At 47.9% G+C, this 27,528-nt stretch overlaps 1 protein-coding gene and 1 pseudogene across 3 annotated transcripts in view; one reads left to right on the top strand and one right to left on the bottom strand.

Annotated features, from left to right (window-relative positions):
- Positions 1-27,528, bottom strand: part of faim2a (Fas apoptotic inhibitory molecule 2a) — a 251,881-nt gene that overhangs the window by 106,562 nt on the left and 117,791 nt on the right. The gene's annotated exons all lie outside the window — the stretch shown is intronic.
- Positions 1-27,528, top strand: part of LOC139273110 (E3 ubiquitin-protein ligase TRIM39-like) — an 89,202-nt pseudogene that overhangs the window by 3,331 nt on the left and 58,343 nt on the right.

Below are 27,528 nucleotides of genomic sequence, written 5' to 3'. Positions count from 1 at the left end.
GATCCGTGTAAGCGTTTGGTACTAGCATGTGATGCGTCGTCATACAGTGTCGGGTGTGTATTGTAATAAGCTAATTAATCTGGGAAATTACAACCGGTTGCTTATGCATCCAGAAGTCTGTCTAAGGCTGAGAGGACCTACAGCATGATCGAAAAAGAAGCGTTAGCGTGTGTTTATGCGGTAAAGAAAATGCATCAATATCTGTTTGGGCTCAAATTTGACTTGGAAACCGACCATAAGCCTCTTATATCCCTCTTTTCTGAAAGTAAGGGGATAAATACGAATGCATCGGTCCGCATCCAGAGATGGGCGCTCACAATGTCCGCATATAAATACGCCATCCGCCACAGGCCAGGCACAGAAAACTGTGCCGATGCTCTCAGTAGGCTGCCATTGCCCACCACGGGGGTGGAAATGGCACAGCCCGCAGATTTAGTCATGGTAATGGAAGTATTCGAGAGTGAGCAATCACCTGTTACCGCCCAACAGATTAGAACCTGGACGAACAAGGACCCCTTACTGTCCTTCGTAAAAAACTGTGTGTTCCATGGCAGTTGGTCTAGTGTCCCGTTAGAAATGCAGGAAGAAATAAAGCTGTACCAGCGGCGCAGAGATGAAATATGCACAGAAATATAGAAAATAGGTGCAGGAGTAGGCCATTCGGCCCTTCGAGCCTGCACCACCATTCAATAAGATCATGGCTGATCATTCCCTCAGTACCCCTTTCCTGCTTTCTCTCCATACCCCTTGATCCCTTTAGCCTTAAGGGCCATATCTAACTCCCTCTTGAATATATCCAACGAACTTGCCTCAACAACTCTCTGCGGCAGGGAATTCCACAGGTTAACAACTCTCTGAGTGAAAAAGTTTCTCCTCATCTCAGTCCTAAATGGCTTACCCCTTATCCTAAGACTGTGTCCCCTGGTTCTGGACTTCCCCAACATCGGGAACATTCTTCCACATCTAAACTGTCCCGTCCTGTCAGAATCTTATACGTTTCTATGAGATCCCCTCTCATCCTTCTAAACTCCAGTGAATAAAGTCCCAGTTGATCCAGTCTCTCCTCATATGTCAGTCCAGCCATCCCTGGAATCAGTCTGGTGAACCTTCGTTGCACTCCCTCAATAGCAAGAACATCCTTCCTCAGATTAGGAGACCAAAACTGAACACAATATTCCAGGTGAGGCCTCACCAAGGCCCTGTACAACTGCAGTAAGACCTCCCTGCTCCTGTACTCAAATCCCCTAGCTATAAAGGCCAACATGCCATTTGCCTTCTTCACCACCTGCTGTACCTGCATGCCAACTTTCAATGACTGATGTACCATGACACCCAGGTCTCGTTGCACCTCCCCTTTTCCTAATCTGCCGCCATTCAGATAATATTCTGACTTCGTGTTTTTGTCACCAAAGTGGATAACCTCACATTTATCCACATTATACTGCATCTGCCATGCATTTGCCCACTCACCTAACCTGTCCAAATCACCCTGCAGCCTCTTAGCGTCCTCCTCGCACCTCACATCTGCAAACTTGGAGATAAAACACTCAATTCCTTCATCCAAATCGTTAATGTATATTGTAAAGAGCTGGGGTCCCAGCACTGAGCCCTGCGGCACTCCACTAGTCACTGCCTGCCATTCTGAAAAGGACCCGTTTATCCCGACTCTCTGCTTCCTGTCTGCCAACGAATTCTCTATCCACGTCAGTACATTACCCCCAATACCATGTGCTTTGATTTTGCACACCAATCTCTTGTGTGGGCCTTGTCAAAGGCCTTTTGAATGTCCAAATACACCACATCCACTTGTTCTCCCTTGTCCACTCTACTAGTTACATCCTCAAAAAATTCCAGAAGATTTGTCAAGCATGATTTCCCTTTCATAAATCCACTCTGACTTGGACCGATCCTGTCACTGCTTTCCAAATGTGCTGCTATTTCATCCTTAATAATTGATTCCAACACTTTCCCCACCACTGACTACAGGCAGACTGCCTCCTGTGGGGTAACTGGGTAGTGGGGCCAAAAAAGGGCAGGAACACTTTCATTAGTGATCTCCACAGTACCCACCCAGGCATTGTAATGATGAAAGCAATAGCCAGATCCCACGTGTGGTGGCCCGGTATCGATGCAGACTTAGAGTCCTGCGTGCACAAATGTAACACATGTTCACAGTTAAGCAATGCACCCATTCTTGGAAAAATGTTCCTAGTGGTTGTAGATGCGTACTCCAAATGGATTGAATGTGAGATAATGTCGACAAGCACGTCCGCTGCCACCATTGAAAGCCTGCGGGCCATGTTTGCCACGCACGGCCTGCCTGATGTCCTTGTGAGCGACAATGGGCCGTGCTTCACCAGTGCCGAGTTCAAAGAGTTCATGACCCGCAATGGGATCAAACATGTCACATCTGCCCCGTCTAAACCAGCTTCCAACGGTCAGGCAGAGAGAGCAGTGCAAACAATCAAGCAGAGCTTGAAGAGGGTAATTGAAGGCTTACTGCAGACTCGCCTGTCCCGAATCCTACTTAGTTACCGCACAAGACCCCACTCACTCACTGGGATTCCCCCTGCTGAACTGCTCATGAAAAGGGCATTTAAGACAAGGCTCTCATTAGTCCACCCTGATCTACACGAACAGGTAGAGAGCAGGCGGCTTCAACAGAATAAATATCATGATCGCGCAAATGTGTCACGCGAAATCGAGATTAATGATCCTGTATTTGTGTTAAACTATGGACAAGGTCCCAAGTGGCTTCCCGGCACTGTCATGGTCAAAGAGGGGAGTAGGGTGTTTCTGGTCAAACTTTCAAATGGACTCACCTGCAGGAAACACTTGGACCAAACCAAACTCAGATTCACGGACTATCCAGAACAACCCACAATAGACTCTATCTTTTTCGATCGTCCAACACATACACAATTGGCAACCGACCCAGCGGTTGACCACGAAGCAGAACCCATCACCCACAGCAGGCCAGCAGTACTCACCACGCCCGGGAGCCCAGCAAGGCCAGCTGCGCAGCAGCCCAGCGAGGGCCCAACAAACGACTCACCAAAACCAGCATTTGCACCGAGACGATCAACCAGGGAAAGGAAGGCCCCAGATCGACTCACATTGTAAACTGTTACACTATTGACTTTAGGGGGAGTGTTGTTATATATGTAAACCTGTAATTACCATGTCTAAATACCAGAGGGCCCATCCCCTGGAGTTCCAAAGGATCCCACAATCCCTTGGGAGCACCTGTATCTAAGGAGACCTCACAGGCTGGAGAGGCACTCTGAGATCTGTAATAAAGGACTATGGTCACACCTTACTTTGAACTCACAGTATCTGGTCAGATTCTTTATTCAATACATAACAATCACCATGAGGGGTCTGGACAGAGTAGATCGAGAGAAACTGATCCCATTGACGGAAGGGTTGAGAACCAGAGGACTCAGATTTAAGATGGTTGGCAGAAGGACCAAAGTCAACATGAGGAAAAACATTTTTACGCTGCGAGTGGTTAGGATCTGGAATGCACTGCCTGCGAAACATAGAAAATAGGTGCAGGAGTCGGCCATTCGGCCCTTCGAGCCTGCACCACCATTCAATAAGATCATGGCTGATCATTCACCTCAGTACCCCTTTCCTGCTTTCTCTCCATACCCCATGATCCCTTTAGCCGTAAGGGCCATATCTAACTCCCTCTTGAATATATCCAATGAACTGGCATCACCAACTCTCTGCGGCAGGGAATTCCACAGGTTAACAACTCTCTGAGTGAAGAAGTTTCTCCTCATCTCAGTCCTAAATGACTTACCCCTTATCCTTAGACTGTGACCCCTGGTTCTGGACTTCCCCAACATTGGGAACATTCTTCCTGCATCTAACCTGTCTAAACCCGTCAGAATTTTATATGTTTCTATGAGATCCCCTCTCATTCTTCTAAACTCCAGTGAGTACGGGCCATTCGGCCCATCGAGCCCGTACCGGGTCTCTGCAAGACCACCTCAGCTAGTCCCACTCCCCATAGCTCTGAAATTTGTTTTCCTTCAGGTACTTATGCACAACATACTTATAACGACACAAAACTAGGTGGGATTGTGAGTGAGTGGGCAAATATATGGCAGATACAGTATAACGTAGATAAATGTGAAGTTATCCACTTTGATAGGAAAAACATAAAGACAAAGTATTATTTAAATGGTGATGGCTTGGGAAGTGTGGATGTACAGAGGGCCCTGAGTGTCCTTGTACACCAGTCCTTGAAAGCAAACATGCAGTTGCAGCAAGCAGTTAGGGAGGCAAATGGTATGTTGGCCTTCATTGCAAGAGGATTTGAGTACAGGAGCAAGGATGTCTCACTCCAGTTATCCAGGACCTTGGTGAGACCACACCTGGAGTATTGTGTGCAGTTTTGGTCTCATTACCTAAGAAAGGATATACTTGCCATAGAGGGAGTGCAGCGAAGGTTCACCAGACTGATTCCTGGGATGGCAGGACTGTTGTATGAGGAGAGATTGGATTGACTGGGCCTGTATTCACTAGAGTTTAGAAGAATGAGAGGGGATCTCATTGAAACGTATAAAATTCTGACCGGGTTGGACAGACTGGATGCAGGGAGGATGTTTCCCCGGGGCTGAGAAGTCTAGAACAAGGGGTCACAGTCTCAGGATACGGGGCAGGAAATTTAGGACTGAGATGAGGAGAAATTTCTTCACTCAGAGGGAGGTGAACCTGTGGAATTCTCTACCACAGAAGGCTGCGGAGGCCAAGTCACTGAATATATTTAAGAGGGAGATAGATAGATTTCGAGACACAAAAGGCATCAAGGGGTATGCGGGGAAAGCGGGAAATGGTGTTGAGATAGAGGATCAGCCCATGATCATATTGAATGGCGGTGCAGGCTCGAAGGGCCGAATGGCCTACTACTGCTCCTATTTTCTCTGTTTATTTATCCAACTCCCTTTTGAAAGCCACAATTGAATCTGTCTCCACCACCCTCTCAGACAGTGCATGTCATCTTTGGTTCTTCTGCCAATCACCTTAAATCTGTGTCCTCTGGTTCTCGACCCTTCTGCCAATGGGATCCACTTACACTCTGGGTAAACGCCACAACCGTGAGTAAGCTGCCCCCTGTGTCTCTTGTCTCTCGTCTCCTGGGTGTCTCCTTCATGCTTCTTGAAATCTTCTATTCTTTCTGAAATGTTCTACTCCCGAAATCCTCTACGCTTTGTGGCTAGTCAGAAACCCTTCCTATAGCCTTACTTTCATTTAAAACCTATGGAGTCCTCTTAAACCATCTTCATCATCATCATAGGCGCTCCCTCGGAATCGAGGAAGACTTGCTTCCACTCTAACAGTGAGTTCTCAGGTGACTGAACAGTCCAATATGGGAATTACAGACCCTGTCACAGGGGGGACAGACAGTGGTTGAGGGAAGGGGAGGGTGGGACTGGTTTGCCGCACGCTCCTTCCGCTGCCTGCGCTTGGTTTCTGCATGCTCTCGGCGATGAGACTCGAGGTGCTCAGCACCCTCCCGGATACACTTCCTCCACTTAGGGCTTTGGCCAGTTACTCCCAGGTGTCAGTGGGGATGTCGTATTTTATCAAGGAGGCTTTGAGGGTGTCCTTGAAACGTTTCCTCTGCCCACCTGGGGCTCGCTTGCCGTGTAGGAGTTCTGAGTAGAGTGCTTGCTTTGGGAGTCTTGTGTCAGGCATGCAGACAATGTGGCCTGCCCAGCGGAGTTGGTCGAGTGTGGTCAGTGCTTCAATGCTGGGGATGTTGGTCTGGTCGAGGACACTAACGTTGGTGCGTCTGTCCTCCCAGGGGATTTGCAGGATCTTGCGGAGACATCGTTGGTGGTATTTCGCGAGCAATTTGAGGTGTCTACTGTACATGGTCCATGTCTCTGAGCCATACAGGAGGGCGGGTATCACTACAGCCCTGTAGACCATGAGCTTGGTGGCAGATTTGAGGGCCTGGTCTTCGAACACTCTTTTCCTCAGGCGGCAGAAGGCTGCACTGACGCACTGGAGGCGGTGTTGGATCTCGTCGTTAATGTCTGCCCTTGTTGATAAGAACCAATCACTGGCTTACACACAAAACACAAAATCCAATCATAAAGATGCCAAATCCGTAGCACCTTGGCTTACGCAGGTTCTACTCATAACACCGTTACATCATCTGTTTTTGACCACCAAGACTTATATCAGGAGTAGTTATGGCAACATAAAAAGAACATGTCTCCACAGTGTCCTTGCTGTTTGCTGTTTTTAATTCACTGCAAACATCAGTCAGCTGAGAACTCATTATCAGAGTCGACGCAAGTCATCCTTGACCCCGAGGGCCTGTTTATGGTGATGATGAGACATCAGAAAATTCCAAACCCTGACCCTGCCTCCTGCCCTAGCTGCACGCTGTGTCTCATTGCTGTTGGCTAATATCCAACTTTCACCCACAGGTCCCCTTGTTTCTCACCCCAGGCCCATGGTTACAGCTTACTTACCGACCTTTAATTAGAAGCATAAGGGTTACGTGTCATATATCATTCAGATCATCTATGCATACAATGATGATTACAGACTTCTACATTTTGTTCTACATGCAATTATAAATTCATTACTGGTGATTATAAGTGTTATGTATGGAGAAAGAGTCAGACTGAACACTGTGAGCTCAAAGTAAAGTGTGGCCGTCGTCTTTTATTGCAGGTCTCCAGAGTGCCTCTCCAACCTGTGAAACCTCCTTAAATACCTGTGCTCCCAAGGGATTATAGGATCCTTGGGACTCCAGGGGATGAGCCCTCTGGTGGATGTACAGAGTATATACAAGTTTACATATATAACAACACTCCCCGCTCCCGCTCCCCCCCTCCCGCCAAAGTCAACAGTGTAACTATTTATAAGGTGAGTCGATCTGGGGCCCTTCTTGCCCTGGTCGATCGACTCGGGGCAAATGCTGGTATTGGTGAATCGTCTGTTGGGCCCTCGCTGGGCTGCTGTGCAGCTGGCCTTGCTGGGCTGCCTGGTGTGTTGGGCCCTGCAGGGCTGCTGTGGATGATGGGTTCTGCTTCGTGGCCAACCGCGGTGTCGGTTGTCACTGGTGTGTATGTTGGGGGGTCAAAGAAGGTAGGGTCCAAGGTGGGTTGCTCAGGATAGTCCGTGAATCTGAGTTTGATTTGGTCCAAGTGTTTCCGGTGAATGAGTCCATTTGAAAGTTTGACCCGAAACACCCTGCTCCCCTCTTTGGCCAAGACAGTGCCGGGAAGTCACTTGGGATCTTGTCCATAATTCAATACAAATACAGGATCATTGATTTCAATCTTGCATGACATATTTGCGCTACCATGATATTGACTTTGTTGAAGCCGCCTGCTCACTACCTGTTCATGTAGATCAGGGTGAACGAACGAGAGCCTTGTCTAAAGTGCTCTTTTCATGAGCAGTTCAGCAGGTGGGATCCCAGTGAGTGAGTGTGGTCTCGTGCGGTAGCTAAGCAGGACTTGGGATAGGCAAGTCTGCAGTGAGCCTTCAGTTACCCTCTTCAAGCCCTGCTTTATAGTTTGCACTGCTCTCTGCCTGATCATTGGATGCTGGTTTAAACAGGGCAGATGTAACCTGCTTGATCCTGTTACGGGTCATGAATTCTTTGAACTCAGCACTGGTAAAACATGGCCCATTGTCGCTCATAAGGACATCGGGCAGGCCGTGCGTGGCAAACATGGCCCGCAGGCTTTCAGTGGTGGCAGCGGACGTGCTTGCCGACATTATCTCTCATTCAATCCATTTGGAGTACGCATCTACAACCACAAGGAACATTTTGCCCAAGAATAGGCCTGCATAGTCGACATGGACCCTAGACCACAGCTTGGAGGGCCAAGACCATAAACTTAGTGGCGCCTCTCTGGGTGCATTGCTCAGCTGCGAGCATGTGTTACATCTGTGCACACAGGACTCTAAGTCCGCAACGATACCGGACCACCACACTTGGGATCTGGCTATCGCTTTCATCATTACGATGCCTGGGTGGGTACTCTGGAGGTCAATGATGAAGGTGTTAATCCAGTGATGAATTGTGAACCTGTGGAATTCTCTACCACAGAAAGTTGTTGAGGCCAGTTTGTTCGATATATTCAAAAGGGAGTTAGATATGGCCCTTACGGCTAAAGGGATCAAGGGGTATGGAGAGAAAGCAGGAATGGGGTACTGAAGTTGCATGATCAGCCATGATCATATTGAATGGTGGTGCAGGCTCGAAGGGCCGAATGGCCTACTCCTGCACCTATTTTCTATGTTTCAATGTGTCTCTGCCCTTCTTGGGAACCACTACGATTACCCCACAGAAGGCAGTCTGCCTGTATAGACATTTCATCTTTGCGCCGCTGGAACAGCTTTATCTCTTCCTGTATTTCCACTGGGACACTAGACCAGCTCCCGTGAAGCACACAGTTTTTAACTCGGGACAATAAGGGGTCCTGGCTTGTCCAAGTCGGGCAGTGACGGGTGATTGCTCACTCTCAAATGTTTCCATAACCATGGCTAGATCTGTGGGCTGAGCAATTTCCACCCCGGTGGTGGGCAATGGCAGCCTACTGAGAGCATCGGCACAGTTTTCTGTGCCTGGCCTGTGGCGGATGGCGTAGTTGTATGCGGACAACGTGAGCGCCCATCTCTGGATGCGGGCCGATGCATTCGTATTTATCCTCTTATTCTTGAAAAACAGGGATATTAGTGGGTTATGGTCAGTTTCCAATTCGAATTTTAGCCCAAACAGGTATTTTCTTTACCCCATAGACACGTGCTTCTTTTTCAATCATACTGTAGGCTCTCTCAGCCTTAGACAGACCCCTGGATGCATAAGCAATTTCTCAAAATCATTAGCTTGTTGCAATACACACCCGACGCCATATGACGACGCATCACATGCTAGTACCAAACGCTTACATACAACACAAGCAATTTGTTTGAGCACAACAATTTCCTAGCTTTTACAAAGGCTTTTGCCCCAAACCCATTCGTCCCCTTTACGCAGTAAGGCGTGCAGTGGTTCTGACAGTGTGCTGAGACCCAGTAAGAAATTACCAAAGTAGTTCAGGAGTCCAAGAACCGACTGCAGTTCCGTCATGTACGTCTTCGAATCGGTGGGCCTGATGCCGTCCGCCGCAATCCTCCTTCCCAGGAACTCCGCTTCAGGCACCAGGAAAACGCATTTCGAGTGTTTTAACCTGAGCCCCACGTGGTTGAGTCGACTAAGAACCTCCTCCAGGTTCTGCAGATGCTCAACTGTGTCCCGACCTGTAACCAAGATGTCATCTTGGAAGACCACGGTGCGCGGGACCGACTTCAGTAAGCTTTCCATGTTTCTCTAGAATATCGGCGCCGCTGATCGAATTCCAAACGGGCATCTGTTATAAATGAAGAGACCTTTGTGATGCAGGTGAGGCCCTTCGATGATTCCTCCAGCTCCTGCATCATGTAGGTCGAGGTCAAGTCCAGCTTCGTGAACTTCTTTCCTCCCGCCAGCGTTGCAAAGAGGTCATCGGTCTTTGGTAGTGGGTATTGGTCCTGCAGGGAGAAACGATTGATAGTTGCTTTGTAATCGCCACAGATTCTGATGGTGCTGTCTCCCTTGAGGACAGGAACAATCGGACTGGCCCACTCGCTGAATTCGATCGGTGAAATGATGCCCTCTCATTGCAGCCGGTCTAGCTCGATCTCCACCCTCTCTCTCATCATGTACGGTACTGCTCTCGCCTTGTGATGGATGGGTCGCGTCCCCGGAATTAGGTGGAATTTCCCGATGCCTGGTTCGAACAGCGAAGGGAACTTGTTTAAAACTTGGGCACATGAAGTGTCGTCAGTGGGCGATAGTGCTCGGACGTCGTCCCAGTTCCAGCGTATCTTTCCCAGTCAGCTCCTGCCGAGCAGTGTGGGACCATCGTCCGGTACCACCCAGAGTGGTAGCTTGTGCACCGCTCCATCGTAGGAGACCTTTACAGTGGCACTGTTGATTACGGGAATCAGTTCCTTAGTATAAGTTCTTAGTTTTGTGCAAATTGGAGTTAAGACTGGCCTTGAGGCCTTGCTGCACCACAGTTTTTCGAAAATCATTTTGCTCATGATGGACTGGTTTGCGCCTGTGCCCAGCTCCATTGACATTGGGAGTCCATTTAGTTGAACATTCAGCATTATCGGGGGACAATTTGTGGTAAATGTGTGCACCCCATGTACCTCTGCCTCCTCGCTCTGGTTTGTCATGATCCGCCGTGGATCTGTCCTCCTCTGCAACGTGGTGGTTTGCAGGATTAACAAGATTTGCAGCTCGCCTGCACACACATTGGAGGTGTCCCATTGTTCCACAGCCCTTGCAAACATACCCTTTGAATCGGCATGAATGGAAGCGATGATCACCCCCGCAGCGCCAACAAGATGTTAATGGCCTTGCATTCATCACCCTTGATGGTGGACTCTGAGACATCTGCGGACGTGTAGCTGCAGGTATGTGTGACCTGGCCTGTACATTGCAATTTGAAAATAACATCACTTTGTTCACAGTACTTGTAGCAGCACTCGTGTGCTGAGAGATTTGCTTAGTATTGTCACTGGTGGCAATGAACGCCTGGGCTATCGCTATGGCCTTACTCAAGGTTGGGGTCTCTACAGTCAAAAGTTTGTGAAGTATTGTTTCGTGGCCAATACCAAGTACCAAAAAGTCTCTGAGCATGTGCTCCAAATGTCCTTCAAATTCACAATGTCCGGCAAGGTGTCTTAGCTCGGCGACATAACTCGCCACTTCCTGGCCTTCAGACCTTTTGTAGGTGTAGAACCGGTACCTCGCCATCAGAACACTTTCCGTCGGGTTCAAATGCTCCTGGACCAGTGTGCACAAATCATCGTACGATTTCTCCGTGGGTTTCGCTGGAGCAAGCAGATTTTTCATGAGGCCATACGTTGGTGCCCCACAGACGGTGAGGAGGATCGCCCTTCGTTTGGCAGTGTTCACTTCTCCATCCGGCTGTTGGCCACGAAGTATTGGTCGAGTCACTCCACAAAGGTTTCCCAATCATCTTCCTCCGAGAATTTCTCCAGGATGCCAACTGTTCTCTGCATCGTTGGGTTCGCTATCTGTATCTCGTCACCAGTTGTTATGTATGAGGAACGAGTCAGACTGAATACTGAGCTCAAAGTAAAGTGTGACTTTAGTCTTTTATTGCAGGTCTCCAGAGTGCCTCTCCAACCTGTGAGGCCTCTTTAAATACCTGTGCTCCCAAGGGATTATGGGATCCCTTGGGACTCCAGGGGATGAGCCCTCTGGTGGCTGTACAGAGTATATACAAGTTTACATATATAACAATAAGATATTAAAACAAGTATTCTAAAAGCCAACTAGTGCATGATAATCTTACACCTGGTTAGACCACACTTGAAGTACTGTGTTCAGTTCTGAGCATCATCACAGGCAGTCCCTCGGAATCGAGGAAGACTTGCTTCCACTCTAAAAATGAGTCCATAAGTGGCTGAACAGTCCAATACAAGAACCACAGTCCCTGTCACAGGTGGGACAGACAGTGGTTAAAGGAAAGGGAGGGTGGGACTGGTTTGCCGCACGCTCCTTCCGCTGCCTGCGCTTGAATTTCTGCATGCTCTCGGCGATGAGACTCGAGGTGCTCAGCGCCCTCCCGGATGCACTTCCTCCACTTAAGGCGGTCTTTGGCCAGGGACTCCCAGGTGTCGGTGGGGATGTTGCACTTTATCAAGGGGGCTTTGAGGGTGTCCTTGTAACGTTTCCTCTGCCCCACCTTTGGCTCGTTTGCCGTGAAGGAGTTCCGAGTAGAGCGTTTGCTTTGGGAGTCTCGTGTCAGGCATGCGGACAATGTGGCCCTGCCCAGCGGAGCTGGTCGAGTGTGGTCAGTGCTTCAATGCTGGGGATGTTGGCCTGGTCGAGGACGCTAACGTTGGTGCATCTGTCCTCCCAGGGGATTTGCAGGATCTTGCGGGCACCACACTGTAGGAAGGATATATTGGCCTTGGAGGGAGTGCAGCGTACATTTATTAGAATGATACCTGGATTCCAGGGGTTAAATTGCGATGAGAGATTACACAGACGAGGGTTGTATTCCCCGGAATTTCGAAGATTAAGTGTGATTTGATCAAAGTTTTCAAGTTATTAAGGGGAACAGATAGGGTAGATAGAGAGAAATTATTTCTGCTGGCTGGGAATCTATAGCGAGGAGACATAGCCTAAAATTTAGAGCCAGGCCTTTCAATAACAACAACAGCTTATATTTACAGAGCGGATTTAACATAGAAAAATGTCCCAAGGTATTTGTAATGTATTTTGGGTGTTTTGCTTAATTCATACCAACACATTGCCATTAAGAAGTAGTTTGTTTATTCGCAATGGTTTAACAATCACACGACACATTACCAGTTCATCCACCAGGCTCACAACCACCTGCCTTATCGTGGCTCCCTTGAACTCAATTGGCTGGGGTTTTATTGAGGCTAAGCCACTCACACAATGCACCAGCTCTACAACTATTTTGAGGATAACTTTAAATCAAGTGCTCCCTTTAGGTAAGGGCACTAGAACCCACAAATGTCCAAATAAAACTTTAAAGGAAACTTAAATCAAATTAAAATTTGATTGCCGGGAGTAATGATGCTCTCCAGTGCCCACCTCTTGCGGAGCGTATTGGTGCTCCATCTCTGTAGCTGCGGAAGAGACCCCCTTGAACGCCCACTGCCTGGACCAGTTAATGGCCACCTTGGCCAGGCCCAGGAACAGTCCCCCGAGGCCCTCTGACCCTGCCCGCTTCCCTCCGCACCGGGTGCCCAAAGATCGGGAGCGTGGGACTGAAGTGCAGCGAAAAATCGAGGAGCAGCCCCTTCAAATTGTTGTGTATCTATAAAGCATGCACTCCCATGTTCCGCCATCAGGGAGCGCATCCCCTGAAGTCCCAAGGGATCCCAGCATCCCTTGGGAGCACTGTATATAAGCCGGCCCCTAAGGCCTGTTCCTCACTCTGGAGTGTCTTAATAAAGACTGAGGTCACTGTTACTTTAACCTCCCTGTGTGCAGTCTCATCTGTGTGAGGAACACAATAACTGGCGACGAGTATACGAATCCAACGCAAAGATGCAGCAAACTGTGGGCATCCTGGAGAAGTTCTCAAAGTTGCAACCTGTCGTCTATGCTTCCAGGAGCTTGTATAAGGCCGAGAGGGCCTACAGCATGATTGAGAAAGAAGCATTAGTGTGTGGGTTCGGGGTAAAGAAAATGCATCTGTACCTGTTTGGCCTCAAATTTGAGCTGGAAACCGATCACAAGCCCCTCATATCCCTGTTCGCTGAAAACAAGAGGATAAATACTAATGCCTCAGCCAGCATACAAAGGTGGGCACTCGCACAATCAGCATATAACTATACCATCCGCCACAGGCAAGGCACCGAGAACTGTGCGGATGCTCTCAGTCGGCTACCATTGCCCACCACGGGGTGGAAATGGCGCAGCCTGCAAACTTGTTGATGGTGGCGCAGCCCGCAGACTTGTTGCTTGAAGCGTTTGAAAATGATAAATCACCTGTCACGGCCCGCCAGATTCGGACTTGGAGCAGCCAAGATCCTCTGCTGTCCCTAGTAAAAAACTGTGTACTGCATGGGAGCTGGGCCAGCATCCCCGTTGAAATGCAAGAGCTAATCAAGCTGTTCCAGCGGCGAAAGGACGAGCTGTCCATTCAGGGAAACTGCCTGTTGTGGGGTAACCGCGTAGTGCTAACCAAAAAGGGCAGGGAGACGTTCATCTCGGATCTCCACAGCACACACCCGGGTATAGTAATGATGAAAGCGATACCCAGATCCCACGTGTGGTGGCCCGGTATCGACTCTGACTAAGAGTCCTGTGTACGGCAATGCAGTGTATGTGCTCAGTTGAGCAACGCGCCCAGAGGGGCACCACTAAGTTTGTGGTCCTGGCCCCCCAGACCATGGTCGAGGATCCATGTCGACTATGCGGGCCCGTTTCTCGGTAAAATGTTCCTGGTGGTGGTGGATGCTTTTTCAAAATGGATTGAATGTGAAATAATGTCGGGAAGCACCGCCACCGCCACCATTGAAAGCCTGAGGGCCATGTTTGCCAGCCACGGCCTGCCTGACATACTGGTCAGTGACAACGGGCCATGTTTCACCAGTGCCGAATTTAAAGAATTCATGACCCGCAATGGGATCAAACATGTCACCTCGGCCCCGTTTAAACCAGCCTCCAATGGGCAGGCAGAGTGGGCAGTACAAACCATGAAGTCCCAAAGGATCCCAGCATCCCTTGGGAGCACTGTATATAAGCCGGCCCCTAAGGCCTGTTCCTCACTCTGGAGTGTCTTATTAAAGACTGAGGTCACTGTTACTTTAACATCCCCGTGTGCAGCCTCATCTGTGTTAGGAACACAAGACAAATAATGGAAGAGGGGCTGCAACCTCACACATTGTATATAAACATGGAACATGGACTCTTCCAGACCGCAGAAATTGCAGGCATCCTGGGAGTCCGTGAATAGCTCTACTATTTTTGTAGAGAACAATCAAATGCCCCCTGATTAAAGGGGGGGTCACACTCGAAAACCTTTTCAAGTGCCCACTGTTTTTTTACCCTGAGGGCGCCAAAACACAAATTATACAAGTGCCCCCTGGCTAAAAGGCGGGTGCGGGGGTACTAAAACTGCCAAACTTAAACAAATTAAACTTTTAATGTGGTTCAAATTAAAATTTGGTTGCCGGGGGTGATGATGCACTCTAGTCCCTCCGGCGCCCAACTCTCGCGGAAGGCGACGAGCGTACCGGTGGACACCGCGTGCTCCATCTCCAGGGACACCCTGGCTTGAATGTAACCACGGAAGGTCGGGCTGAACAGCCCCCTCGACTGCCCGCTGCCTGGATGGCCACCTTGGCCAGGCCCAGGAACAGTCCCCTGAGCCCTCCGACCTGCCCGCTCCGCTCCGCACCAGATGCCCAAAGATCAGGAGCGTGGGACTGAAGTACAACCAGAATTTGAGGAGCAGCCCCTTTTAATATTGGAAGAGGAGCTGCAACATAGAAAATAGGTGCAGGAGTAGGCCATTCAGCCCTACGAGTCTGCACCGCCATTCAATGAGTTCATGGCTGAACATGCAACTTCAGTACCCCATTCCTGCTTTCTCGCCATACCCCTTGATCCCCCGAGTAGTAAGGACTTCATCTAACTCCTTTTTGAATATATTTAGTGAATTGGCCTCAACAACTTTCTGTGGTAGAGAATTCCACAGGTTCACCACTCTCTGGGTGAAGAAGTTTCTCCTCATCTCGGTCCTAAATGGCTTACCCCTTATCCTTAGACTGTGACCCCTGGTTCTGGACTTCCCCAACATTGGGAACATTCTTCCTGCATCTAACCTGTCTAAACCCGTCAGAATTTTAAACGTTTCTATGAGGTCCCCTCTCATTCTTCTGAACTCCAGTGAATACAAGCCCAGTTGATCCAGTCTTTCTTGATAGGTCAGTCCCGCCATCCCGGGAATCAATCTAGTGAACCTTCGCTGCACTCCCTCAATAGCAAGAATGTCCTTCTTCAAGTTAGGAGACCAAAACTGTACACAATACTCCAGGTGTGGCCTCACCAAGGCCCTGTACAACTGTAGTAACACCTCCCTGCCCCTGTACTCAAATCCCCTCGCTATGAAGGCCAACATGCCATTTGCTTTCTTAACCGCCTGTTGTACCTGCATGCCAACCTTCAATGACTGATGTACCATGACATCCAGGTCTCGTTGCACCTCCCCTTTTCCTAATCTGTCACCATTCAGATAATAGTCTGTCTCTCTGTTTTTACCACCAAATTGGATAACCTCACATTTATCCACATTATACTTCATCTGCCATACATTTGCCCACTCACCTAACCTATCCAAGTTACTCTGCAGCCTTATTGCATCCTCCTCGCAGCTCACACTGCCACCCAACTTAGTGTCATTCGCAAATTTGGAGATACTATATTTAATCCCCTCGTCTAAATCATTAATGTACAATGTAAACAGCTGGGGCCCCAGCACAGAACCCTGCGGTACCCCACTAGTCATTGCCTGCCATTCTGAAAAGTCCCCATTTACTCCTACTCTTTGCTTCCTGTCTGCCAACCAGTTCTCAATCCATGTCAGCACACTACCCTCAATCCCATGTGCTTTAACTTTGCACATTAATTTATTGTGTGGGACCTTGTCGAAAGCCTTCTGAAAGTCCAAATACACCACATCAGCTGGTTCTCCCTTGTCCACTCTACTGGAAACATCCTCAAAAAATTCCAGAAGATTTGTCAACCTCGCACATTCGATAAAAACATGGAACACGGACTCCTCCAGGCATCCTGGGAGTCCGTGAACAGCTCTACAATGAGCATACTCACAGGTGCATACCTTACAGCGCTTAACAAGAGCGACATCAACAAAAACATTTTTGACAGCAAGCCACAGAGATAGCAGGACAGATGACCAACATGCTTTTAAACAGCATTTTAAAGGAGAAAGAGGTGGAGAGGTTTAGGGAGGGGATTCCAGATTCCAGAGGAAGGAACAGAGAGACCTGCGGGTATATGTACACAAATTGTTGAAGGTGGCAGGGCAGGTTAAGAAAGCGGTTAAAAAGCTTACGGGATCCTGGGCTTCATAAATAGAGGCACAGAGTACAAAGCAAGGACGTTATGATGAACCTGTATAAAACACTGGTCTGGCCCCGACTGGAGTATTGTGTCCAATTCTGGGCTCCACACTTTAGGAAGGATGTGAAGGCCTTGGAGAGGGTGCAGAGGGAGATTTACGAGAATGGTTCCAGGGATGAGGGACTTCAGTGACTGGGATAGACTGGAGAAGCTGGGGTTGTTCTCCTTGGAGCAGAGAAGGTTAAGAGGAGATTTGATCGAGGTGTTCACAATCATGAGGGGTCTGGACAGAGTAGATCGAGAGAAACTGTTCCCATGGTGGAAGGGTCGAGAACCAGAGGGGACAGATTTAAGGTGATTGGCAGAAGAACCACAGGCGATGTATGAAAAAACGTTTTTATGCAGCGAGTGGTTAGGATCTGGACTGTGCTGCCTGAGAGGGTGGTGGAGGCAGACTCAATCGTGGCTTTCAAAAAGGAGTTGGATAAGAATCTGAAGGAAAAAGATTTGCAGGGCTACGGGGAAAGGCCGGGGGAGTGGGATTAGCTGAGAGCCGGAGCAGGCTCGAGGCGCCGAATGGCCTTCTGTGCTGTAACCATTCTATGATGCTAGCTTAGGGTCAAGGCAGCTGAAAGCTTCAGGAGTGAATCTAGGAAACACTTCGGCACACAAAAGCTGGTAGAGGTTTGGAACTCTCTTCTGTAAATGGCAGTTGAAGCTCAACGAATTGTTAATTTTAAATGTGAGATTGATAGATTTCTGTTAACCAAAGGTATTAAGGGATATGGGGCAAAGGCGGGTATGTGGAGTTGGGTCACAGATCAGGCGTGATTTCATTGAATAGTGGAACAGGTTCGAGGGGCTGAATGGTCTCCCTCTGTTCCAACATTCTTTCGAAGAGCCAGCACAAACAGGATGGACAAATTGCTTCTTACTGTGGTGTAAACATCGCAGGTTATAAAAGTGGGACATCCAGCAGGGAACTGCCTGACAACATTCCTTTGTCGATTACCTCGATACAGGCTTTAATCGGTTGTTGGGAGGGTGGACATACCCTGTAAAGTAAATCTCCCCGTGATTCTCACTGACACATGGATATGTTGGAACTTACGTATGAGCTGCTGTGAGTCACATGAATATTTGGCCCCGCAGCCTTTCCCTATGGTGCAATATCTAACATCATGCTTTCTGCTTAAAGGCAGTTATTAGTCACTCTGATTTTCCATTTTGGATCCGTTCCCTTCACCTTTTGTCTTTCTGATGTATTTTTCCAGGCTAAACACGAGGGTAATCATCATCATCATCGGCAGTCCCTCGTGTCGAGGATGACTTGCACCCACGACAAAAAGGGATGAGTTCCCAGGTGTTTCAATGAAGGACCTAATATTCCAGATCCCGAACTCCATGTTGAAGGGTGGAAGATGCCTGTACATGGCCATTGCACGACTGAACACGCCTGCTTTCACAGAGCCGGCACAGGCACGATGGGCCGAATGGCGTCCTTCTGTGATGCAAGTTTCTATGAATCTAATAAGATCTGTTCAGAGTTTGTTAACCAAAGTGCTGCCTCCTTGCAACAGCAATTTGTTCTTCTGTCCTCGACCGTTGTCTCTTATCCCCTCTCCTCCTTGTTGTGGTCTCTGCTATAAAGTTCAATTCGGTCCATCAACCCCGTGCTGGCTCTTTGAAAGAATATAGGAACAGGAGGAGGCCATTTAGCCCCTTGAGCCAGTTCCACTATTCAATAAGATCATGGCTGAACTGTGACCCAACTCCACATACCCGCCTTTGCCCCATATCCCTTAATACCTTTGGTTAACAGAAATCTATCAATCTCAGATTTAAAGTTAACAATTGACCCAGCATCAACTGCCATTTGTGGAAGAGAGTTCCAAACCTCTACCACCCTTTGTGTGCAGAACTTCACTCCTGAAGCTTCCAACTGCCTTGACCTTAAGCTTTTCTTCCTCCGTGTACCAACATAAGAAATAGGAGCAGGAGTAGGCCACCTGGCCCGTCGAGCCTGCTCCGCCATTCAATAAGATCATGAATAAGATCAAGACCACCGACACCTGGCCAAAGACCGCCAAAAGTGGAGGAAGTGCATCCGGGAGGACGCTGAGCACCTTGAGTCTCGTCGCGGAAAGCAAGTGCAGGCAGTGGAAGGAGCGTGCGGCAAACCAGTTCCACCCTCCCTTACCCTCAACCACTGTCTGTCCCACCTGTGACAGGGACTGTTCAGCCACCTGAGAACTCACTTCAGGAGTGGAAGCAAGTCTTCCTCGATTGCGAGGGACTGCCTATGATGCTGATGATGATGGCTGATCTGATCATGGACTCAGCTCCACTTCCCTGCCCGCTCCCCATAACTCCTTTATTTCCTTATTGTTCAAACATCTGTGTATCGTCCTCATCTCATTCTTCTTCTATGTTGATTCCGGAGATGAGAGGGTTGACTTATGAGGATAGGTTGAGTAGGTTAGGCCTGTAGTGTATGTAGGCACCTTTAGTAATGACTTCACGAGGCAGGGTATGATACTTAAACTGTGTAGACCTGTAGTCCTTTATTAGCAGCTCCTGAGTGCCGACAACAAGCTGTGAGTTCCCTTTTATACTGGGTTACCTGCTGTGTGCAGTTAACCCCTGGGTCTCCAGCAACAGCACTCTCTGGTGTACTGGTAAGGTGTGTACAGCACAAGGGTACATTCAATGTGGCATAAGTGTTACAGACATCACACAGTGAACAGGCATGCCTACACAACAGAGCCTATACACATTGGAGTTCAGAAGAATGAGAAGTGATCTTATCAAAACATATAAGATAATGAGGGGACTCGACAAGGTGGATGTAGAGAGGATATTTCCACTTACAGGGGAAACTAAAACTAGGGGACATAATCTTAGAATATGGGGCCGCCCATTTAAAACTGAGATGAGGAGAAATTTCTTCTCCCAGAAGGTTGCAAATCTGTGGAATTTGCTGCCTCAGTGAGCTGTGGAGGCTGGCTCATTGAATATATTTAAGGCGGAGATAGACAAATCTTTGAGCGATAAGGGAGTAAAGGGTTATGGGGAGCGGGCAGGGAAGTGGAGCTGAGTCCATGATCAGATCAGCCACGATCTTATTGAATGGCGGAGCAGGCTCAAGGGACCGAATGTCGACTCCATGGCGGTAGATTTTTTTAAAATCACCAATGTAGATGAATAGCCAGTTTTATGTATGTCGACTCCTGCTCCTATTTCTTATGTTCTTAAGCTGGGATTGTTCTCCTTAGAACAGAGAAGGTTGAGAGGGGATTTGATAGAGGGGTTCAAAATCAGGAAGGGTCTGGGCAGAGAGAAACATTGGCGGAAGGGTTGAGAACCAGAGGTCACAGATTTGGGGAGGGCATCAAACAGGAAATTAGGGGTGCATGCAATAAAGGTGCAGTAGTTATAATGGGTGACTTTAATATGCACATAGATTGGGTGAACCAAACTGGAAGCAATACGGTGGAGGAGGATTTCCTGGAGTGCACAAGGGAAGGTTTTCAAGACCAATATGTCGAGGAACCAACTAGGGGGGAGGCCATCTTAGACTGGGTGTTGTGTAATGAGAGAGGATTAATTAGCAATCTCGTTGTGCGAGGCCCTTTGGGGAAGAGTGACCATAATATGGTGGAATTCTGCATTAGGATGGAGAATGAAACAGTTAATTCAGAGACCATGGTCCAGAACTTAAAGAAAGGTAACTTTGAAGGTATGAGGCGTGAATTGGCTAGGATAGATTGGCGAATGATACTTAAGGGGTTGACTGTGGATGGGCAATGGCAGACATTTAGAGACCGCATGGATGAACTACAACAATTGTACATTCCTGTCTGGCGTAAAAATAAAAAAGGGAAGATGGCTCAACCGTGGCTATCAAGGGAAATCAGGGATAGTATTAAAGCCAAGGAAGTGGCATACAAATTGGCCAGAAATAGCAGCGAACCCGGGGACTGGGAGAAATTTAGAACTCAGCAGAGGAGGACAAAGGGTTTGATTAGGGCAGGGAAAATGGAGTACGAGAAGAAGCTTGCAGGGAACATTAAGGCGGATTGCAAAAGTTTCGATAGATATGTAAAGAGAAAAAGGTTAGCAAAGACAAACGTAGGTCCCCTGCAGTCAGAATCAGGGGAAGTCATAACGGGGAACAAAGAAATGGCGGACCAATTGAACAAGTACTTTGGTTCGGTATTCACTGAGGAGGACACAAACAACCTTCCAGATATAAAAGGGGTCGGAGGGTCTAGTAAGGAGGAGGAACTGAGGGAAATCTTTATTAGTCGGGAAATTGTGTTGGGGAAATTGATGGGATTGAAGGCCGAGAAATCCCCAGGGCCTGATGGACTGCATCCCGGAGTACTTAAGGAGGTGGCCTTGGAAATAGCGGATGCATTGACAGTCATTTTCCAACATTCCATTGACTCTGGATCAGTTCCGATCGAGTGGAGGGTAGCCAATGTAACCCCACTTTTTAAAAAAGGAGGGAGAGAGAAAATGGAATTATAGACCGGTCAGCCTGACATCGGTAGTGGGTAAAATGATGGAATCAATTATTAAGGATGTCATAGCAGCGCATTTGGAAAGAGGTGACATGATAGGTCCAAGTCAGCATGGATTTGTGAAAGGGAAATCATGCTTGACAAATCTTCTGGAATTTTTTGAGGATGTTTCCAGTAGAGTGGACAAGGGAGAACCAGTTGATGTGGTGTATTTGGACTTTCAGAAGGCTTTCGACAAGGTCCCACACAAGAGATTAATGTGCAAAGTTAAAGCACATGGGATTGAGGGTAGTGTGCTGACATGGATTGAGAACTGGTTGTCAGACAGGAAGCAAAGAGTAGGAGTAAATGGGGACTTTTCAGAATGGCAGGCAGTGACTCGTGGGGTACCGCAAGGTTCTGTGCTGGGGCCCCAGCTGTTTACACTGTACATTAATGATTTAGACGAGGAGATTAAATGTAGTATCTCAAATTTGCGGATGACACTAAGTTGGGTGGCAGTGTGAGCTGCGAGGAGGATGCTATGAGGCTGCAGAGCGACTTGGATAGGTTAAATGAGTGGGCAAATGCATGGCAGATGAAGTATAATGTGGATAAATGTGAGGTTATCCACTTTGGTGGTAAAAACAGAGAGACAGACTATTATCTGAATGGTGACAGATTAGGAAAAGGGGAGGTGCAACGAGACCTGGGTGTCATGGTACATCAGTCATTGAAGGTTGACATGCAGGTACAGCAGGCGGTTAAGAAAGCAAATGGCATGTTGGCCTTCATAGCGAGGGGATTTGAGTACACGGGCAGGGAGGTGTTGCTACAGTTGTACAGGGCCTTTTTGAGGCCACACCTGGAGTATTGTGTACAGTTTTGGTCTCCTAACCTGAGGAAGGACATTCTTGCTATTGAGGGAGTGCAGCAAAGGTTCACCAGACTGATTCCCGGGATGGCGGGACTGACATATCAAGAAAGACTGGATCAACTGGGCTTGTATTCACTGGAGTTCAGAAGAATGAGAGGGGACCTCATAGAAACGTTTAAAATTCTGATGGGTTTAGACAGGTTAGATGCAGGAAGAATGTTCCCAATGTTGGGGAAGTCCAGAACCAGGGGTCACAATCTAAGGATAAGGGGTAAGCCATTTAGGACCGAGATGAGGAGAAACTTCTTCACCCAGAGAGTGGTGAACCTGTGGAATTCTCTACCACAGAAAGTTGTTGAGGCCAATTCACTAAATATATTCAAAAAGGAGTTAGATGAAGTCCTTACTACTAGGGGGATCAAGGGGTATTGCGAGAAAGCAGGAATGGGGTACTGAAGTTGCATGTTCAGCCATGAACTCATTGAATGGCGGTGCAGGCTAGAAGGGCCGAATGGCCTACTCCTGCACCTATTTTCTATGTCTCTATGTTTCTATTTAAGGTGATTGGCAGAACAACCAAAAGCGACTTGAGGGAAAACTTTTCATGCAGCGAATGAGAGGTGATCTCCTTGAAACATACAAAGTTCTTACAGGGCTTGACAGGGTAGATGCAGGGAGAATGTTTCCCCCTGGGCTGGGGAGTCTAGAACCAGGGGTGTGACAGTCTCAGAATAAGGGGGCGGCCATTTAAGACTGAGATGAAGAGAAAAGGTGGTGAATCTTTGGAATTGTCTACCCCAGAGGGCTGTGGAGACTCAATTGTTGAGTATATTCAAGACAGAGATCGATAGATTATTGAATATTAAGGGAATCAAGGGACATGGGGACAGTGCAGGCAAGAGGAGTTGAGGTGGAAGATCAGCCATGATCTTATTGAATGGCGGAGCAGGCCTGAGGGGCAGAATGGTCAACTCCTGCTCCTATTCCTTATGTTCTTTTGAGTGAGTGGAATACACTGCCTGAAAGGGTGCTGGAGGCAGATTCAATCATGGCTTTTAAAAGGTAATTGGATAAGTACCTGAAGGAACAAAATGTGCAGGGCTCTGGGGAAAGGGTGGAGGAGTGGGACTGGCTGAGGTGCTCTTGCAGAGAGCCGGCACGGGCTCGATGGGCAGAATGGCCTCCTTCTGTGAGGTAACCGTTCTATGATTCTATATGATTCTAAATGTGTTAGCATTTGTATACAAAATGCACCTGTCCTTCATTTTAATGATTGTGTTAAACTGGTTGAAAAAAATCTCTTAAATCTTTTGTTAAAATAGATTATCATTGTGTAAGTGTGCCCTCTGAGTCAGACGTTTGGCAGTTCAGGCCCCATTCCAAGATCTGGGCGAGTGCGGTACTGAGGAAGTGCTGCACTGTCAAAAGTTGATGTCTTTCACATCAGTTGTTAATGCAAGGCCGTGTCCGCCTATTTAAGTTGATGTAAATAATCCCCCGTCACTATTCAGAGAAGAGCTGGGAAGTTTTCCCAGTGTCTTGGCCAGCATTTATCCCTCAACTGACACCATTAAAACAGATTAACTGATCATTCATCTCACTGCTGTCTGTGGGATATTATTGTTTGTAAATCGACCGTGCATTTGCCTCCAGAACAAGTGACTTCACTTCAAAAATAATTGATTTATTGCAAAATGCTTTGGGTTGTTCCGAGGATGTGAAAGGTGATTTTTATTTTGTTCTCAGGACAGCGTGGCAAGGCTGACACTTATTGGCCATCCCGAGCTGCTCTGGGAAGGTGCTGGTGAATCTTCTCCTTGAATGATGAAGGAACTGCGATATATGTCCAGGTCAGAATGGTGTGTGACTTGGAGGGGAACTTGGTGTTCCCACGACATTGCTGCTCCTGGCCTTCTCGCTGATGGAGGTCACAGGGGAGGGAAGTATTGTCGAAGCAGTCTTGGTGAAAGTTATTTCTCCCTATCTGAATGAATATTAAGATTTCACTCCCTCAGCGAATAGCTTTACGAACGCAATCAGGCCCTTTTAGTTTTCTAGCTTTGTTAACAGCAACAGTTGAGGTGAGAGTGACTGCCCTCGACATCATGGCAGCATTTAGCCGAGTGTGGCATTTCACCGTAGAAAATCCTCTGGCCACCGCTCAGTGCCGACAGTTTTTTCTGCCGGTGCACTGTGTTTGCAGTGTGTGTAAAATGGCGGTGCGGCCGCCATTAAAGGGGAGGGCGCATTGTTGCGGCTGCCACCTTATTTTTTTTTTGTCGGCCGACTGCCCGGTCGGCTCGACAGTTACACCCCTGGGTTTGGCCGGGCCACCAACAGGCAGCCTGGTACTCCTTCTTGGCTACCAGGCCGCTGGCCCGGCTGAAACCCTCCCTGGTGGCCCAGTGGACTGAACTTAAAATGCTGCAGAGCTCGCAGTGGCCCTCCCCTTTAACTGAAGGGGGGAGACGTGTTGACGCGCCAGCACGATGATGTCACCAGCCCGGCGCTGATGACTGACAGCAGCGGAGACTCCGCCCACCCCCACTGCCGCCCCAATTATGACGGTATCCCCGTCTCGCCCCTACTGCTGCCCCCATTATGGTGATATCTCCTTTCCGGCCCCACTGCCGCCCCCATTATGACCGACTTCCGCCCCACTCAAAAGAAAATGACAAAGAGCTGAATTTCGCAAGTAGGGCCGCCCCATACATTACGGTGGCACAATAAAACGGTAGGTGCAATCCGTTTCCAGCGGGGGTGAATTTCGACCCGAGTTAAGAACATAAGAAATAGGAGCAGGTTCTTGTAGCGTTGTATGGCTGGAGAAGGTTACGGAGATAGGGAGGGGCGAGGCCATGGAGGGATTCAAACACAAGGGTGGGAATTTTAAATTTGAGGCGTTTAGGGACCAGGAGCAGTAGATAAAGTAGATAAGCAAGCAGTGATGGGTGAATAGACCTATCCCTTTCACCTATTCTTTCCACAAACTGCATTAAATTATTCTTTATCAAAGATTTATGCACTGCTGAGGGATGTGATGAGACACTATATAAACCTAAGTTTTTATTTAATAACTCTAGGACATTGATGGTACCATTACAACATACTGGGCACATCACCAATTAGTTAGAGGGTCACGGCTGATGTTTAGAGGGCAACAATGGTAATTTTACAAAGGTCAGAAATTAAAGGTCTGAGGTACAAATAAGTAAGCTGGGCTTGTTTTCTATGGAAAAGAGAACACATTGAAGCAAGCAGGTTTCAAGATTATGAGGAAAAATGTAGAAAATTAATTGGGCAAATATTAATCTGAAGAATTCTTCCACGAAAGATTCCGAATAGAAAGGTGTCATTGGTATTTAGGTCCTATGTAACAACTGAGATCAAATTACACAGCCCTTCCCCTTGGCAACTTGCTATATAAGGTACCGAGGTGAGGTACTGTCAGTCAAGGGCCTTTGCTATACTGCACCTACACTTTCGATAAAATTCTCTTGTTCATTAGTATCTGGAGTTCTGAAGGGTTTTAAAGTGTTTTTTTTTAAAAAGAAATTTCCAACAATTTGCCATGACTTTGCCAAGTAATCACATAGTACTGCTAGCAGCACCAGTGGAAGCAGTTTGGACGTGCAGTGTGTGATGCACAGCCAAAACCTGATCCTCTTCTGCAACGAATGTGTGGAGTGTGTATGCCCTCGATGTTTGGTGGGAAGCAAGCACAGGACACACACCTTTTCGCCCTTTGAGGATGCCTGCAAGGAACAACGAGTAAGTACCCGAGCTTTCTCACATTCTTCACTATGGTGACGGGTTTACAAGAGCAGGCTGCAAGGATGCAAGGGACAAACTGGATGTAGAGAGAAGGGATTGAGTGGTGGTACACAAAGGCTGAAAAACAGTGCTCTGTATGTGGAATAGCCTTTTGCTGTTGCTAAACCTTCCAAGAAATATAGAAATTTACAGCACAGAAGGAGGCCATTTCGGCCGACCGACAAAGAGCCACACGGCCCTTGGTCAGCAGCCCTGAAGGTTACATATAAACCTATGAACAAAGGCGGAAAGGACACCTCTTACACTGAAATATTCTACACTCCACCCCAACCGGAGCCATGTGATCTCCTGGGAGAGGCAAAAGCCAGATAAATACCCAGGCCAATTTGGGGGAAAAAATCTGGGAAAATTCCTCTCCGACTCATCCAGGCGATCGACACTAGTCCAGGAGATCACCCTGGCTGTATTCTATTCCCTGCAGTACTTACCATTATATCTGCACCGTCCAACAAGAGGTGATCCAGTCTAATCCCAATTATCTGCTCTAGGTCCGTAACCCTGCAGGTTACAGCACTTTAAGTGCCCATCCAACCATCTCTTAAAAGTGGTGAGGGTTTCTGCATCCACCACTCTTCCAGGCAGCGAGTTCCAGATCCCCACAACCCTCTGCGTAAAGAAGCCCCCCTCAAATCCCCTCTAAACCTTCCACCAACCACCTTAAAACAAGGCCCCCTCTTGTACTCAAACTCAGTGAGCAGCACTCTCGCCTCTGGGTCAGAAGGTTGTGGGTTCAAGTCCCACTCCAGGGGCTTGAGTACAAAAATCCAGGCTGACACTCCAGTGCAGTGCTGAGGGAGTGCTGCACTGTCGGAGATGCCGTCTTTTAGATGAGACGTTAAACCGAGGCCCTATTTGCTCTCTCAAGTGAACGTAAAAGATCCCGTGGCACTATTTGAAGAAGAGCAGGGGTTATCCCCGGTGTCCTGGGTCCAATATTTATCCCTCAATCAACATAGCAAAAAAAATGATTATCTGCTCACTATCACATTGTTGTTTGTGGGAGCTTGCTGTGCGCAAATTGGCTGCTGCGTTTCCTACATTACAACAGTGACTACACTTCAAAAGTACTTCATTGGATGTAAAGCACTTTGGGACGTCCGGTGGTCATGAAAGGCACTATAGAAATCCAAGTTTTCTTTTCTTCTTGTATAAACAGGGTCACTGACGGGTACCAGTGTGACACGCTGACCCTCTCACACTCTCCCTCGAGAAAGTCAGTTATTTGTGGGTCCTTATTGACTGCTTTTACATCCATTGATTTAACAGGATGCGAAAATCAGTGGTAGCCGGTTCCTGATTTCCGTCCGGCCCAACCTGTCGAACAGGGTGTCAATATGGTTAAAGGATCAGGAAGAGGGAAAACACAAATTCATACAACCAGATCGTAGTCGGTGAGATAAGCTCCTCTGATGGTTTAGTTGGTAAAGGGCAGATTGTAAACTGAGACACAAGTTTCGAGAAGAAGGGATGAAATGAGAGTTCAAAATCGGAAATAACAAACAAGAGTTGTAACTGGACGTACATCCAGGAAAGGTTATGTTCCATAGAAACATAGAAAATAGGTGCAGGAGTAGGCCATTTGAGCCTGCACCACCATTCAATATGATCATGGCTGATCATTCACCTCAGTACCCCATTCC

This window comes from Pristiophorus japonicus, chromosome 1, assembly GCF_044704955.1.
Source record: "Pristiophorus japonicus isolate sPriJap1 chromosome 1, sPriJap1.hap1, whole genome shotgun sequence".
NCBI lineage: Eukaryota > Metazoa > Chordata > Chondrichthyes > Pristiophoridae > Pristiophorus > Pristiophorus japonicus.
This window is presented reverse-complemented; position numbering and strand designations above follow the sequence as displayed.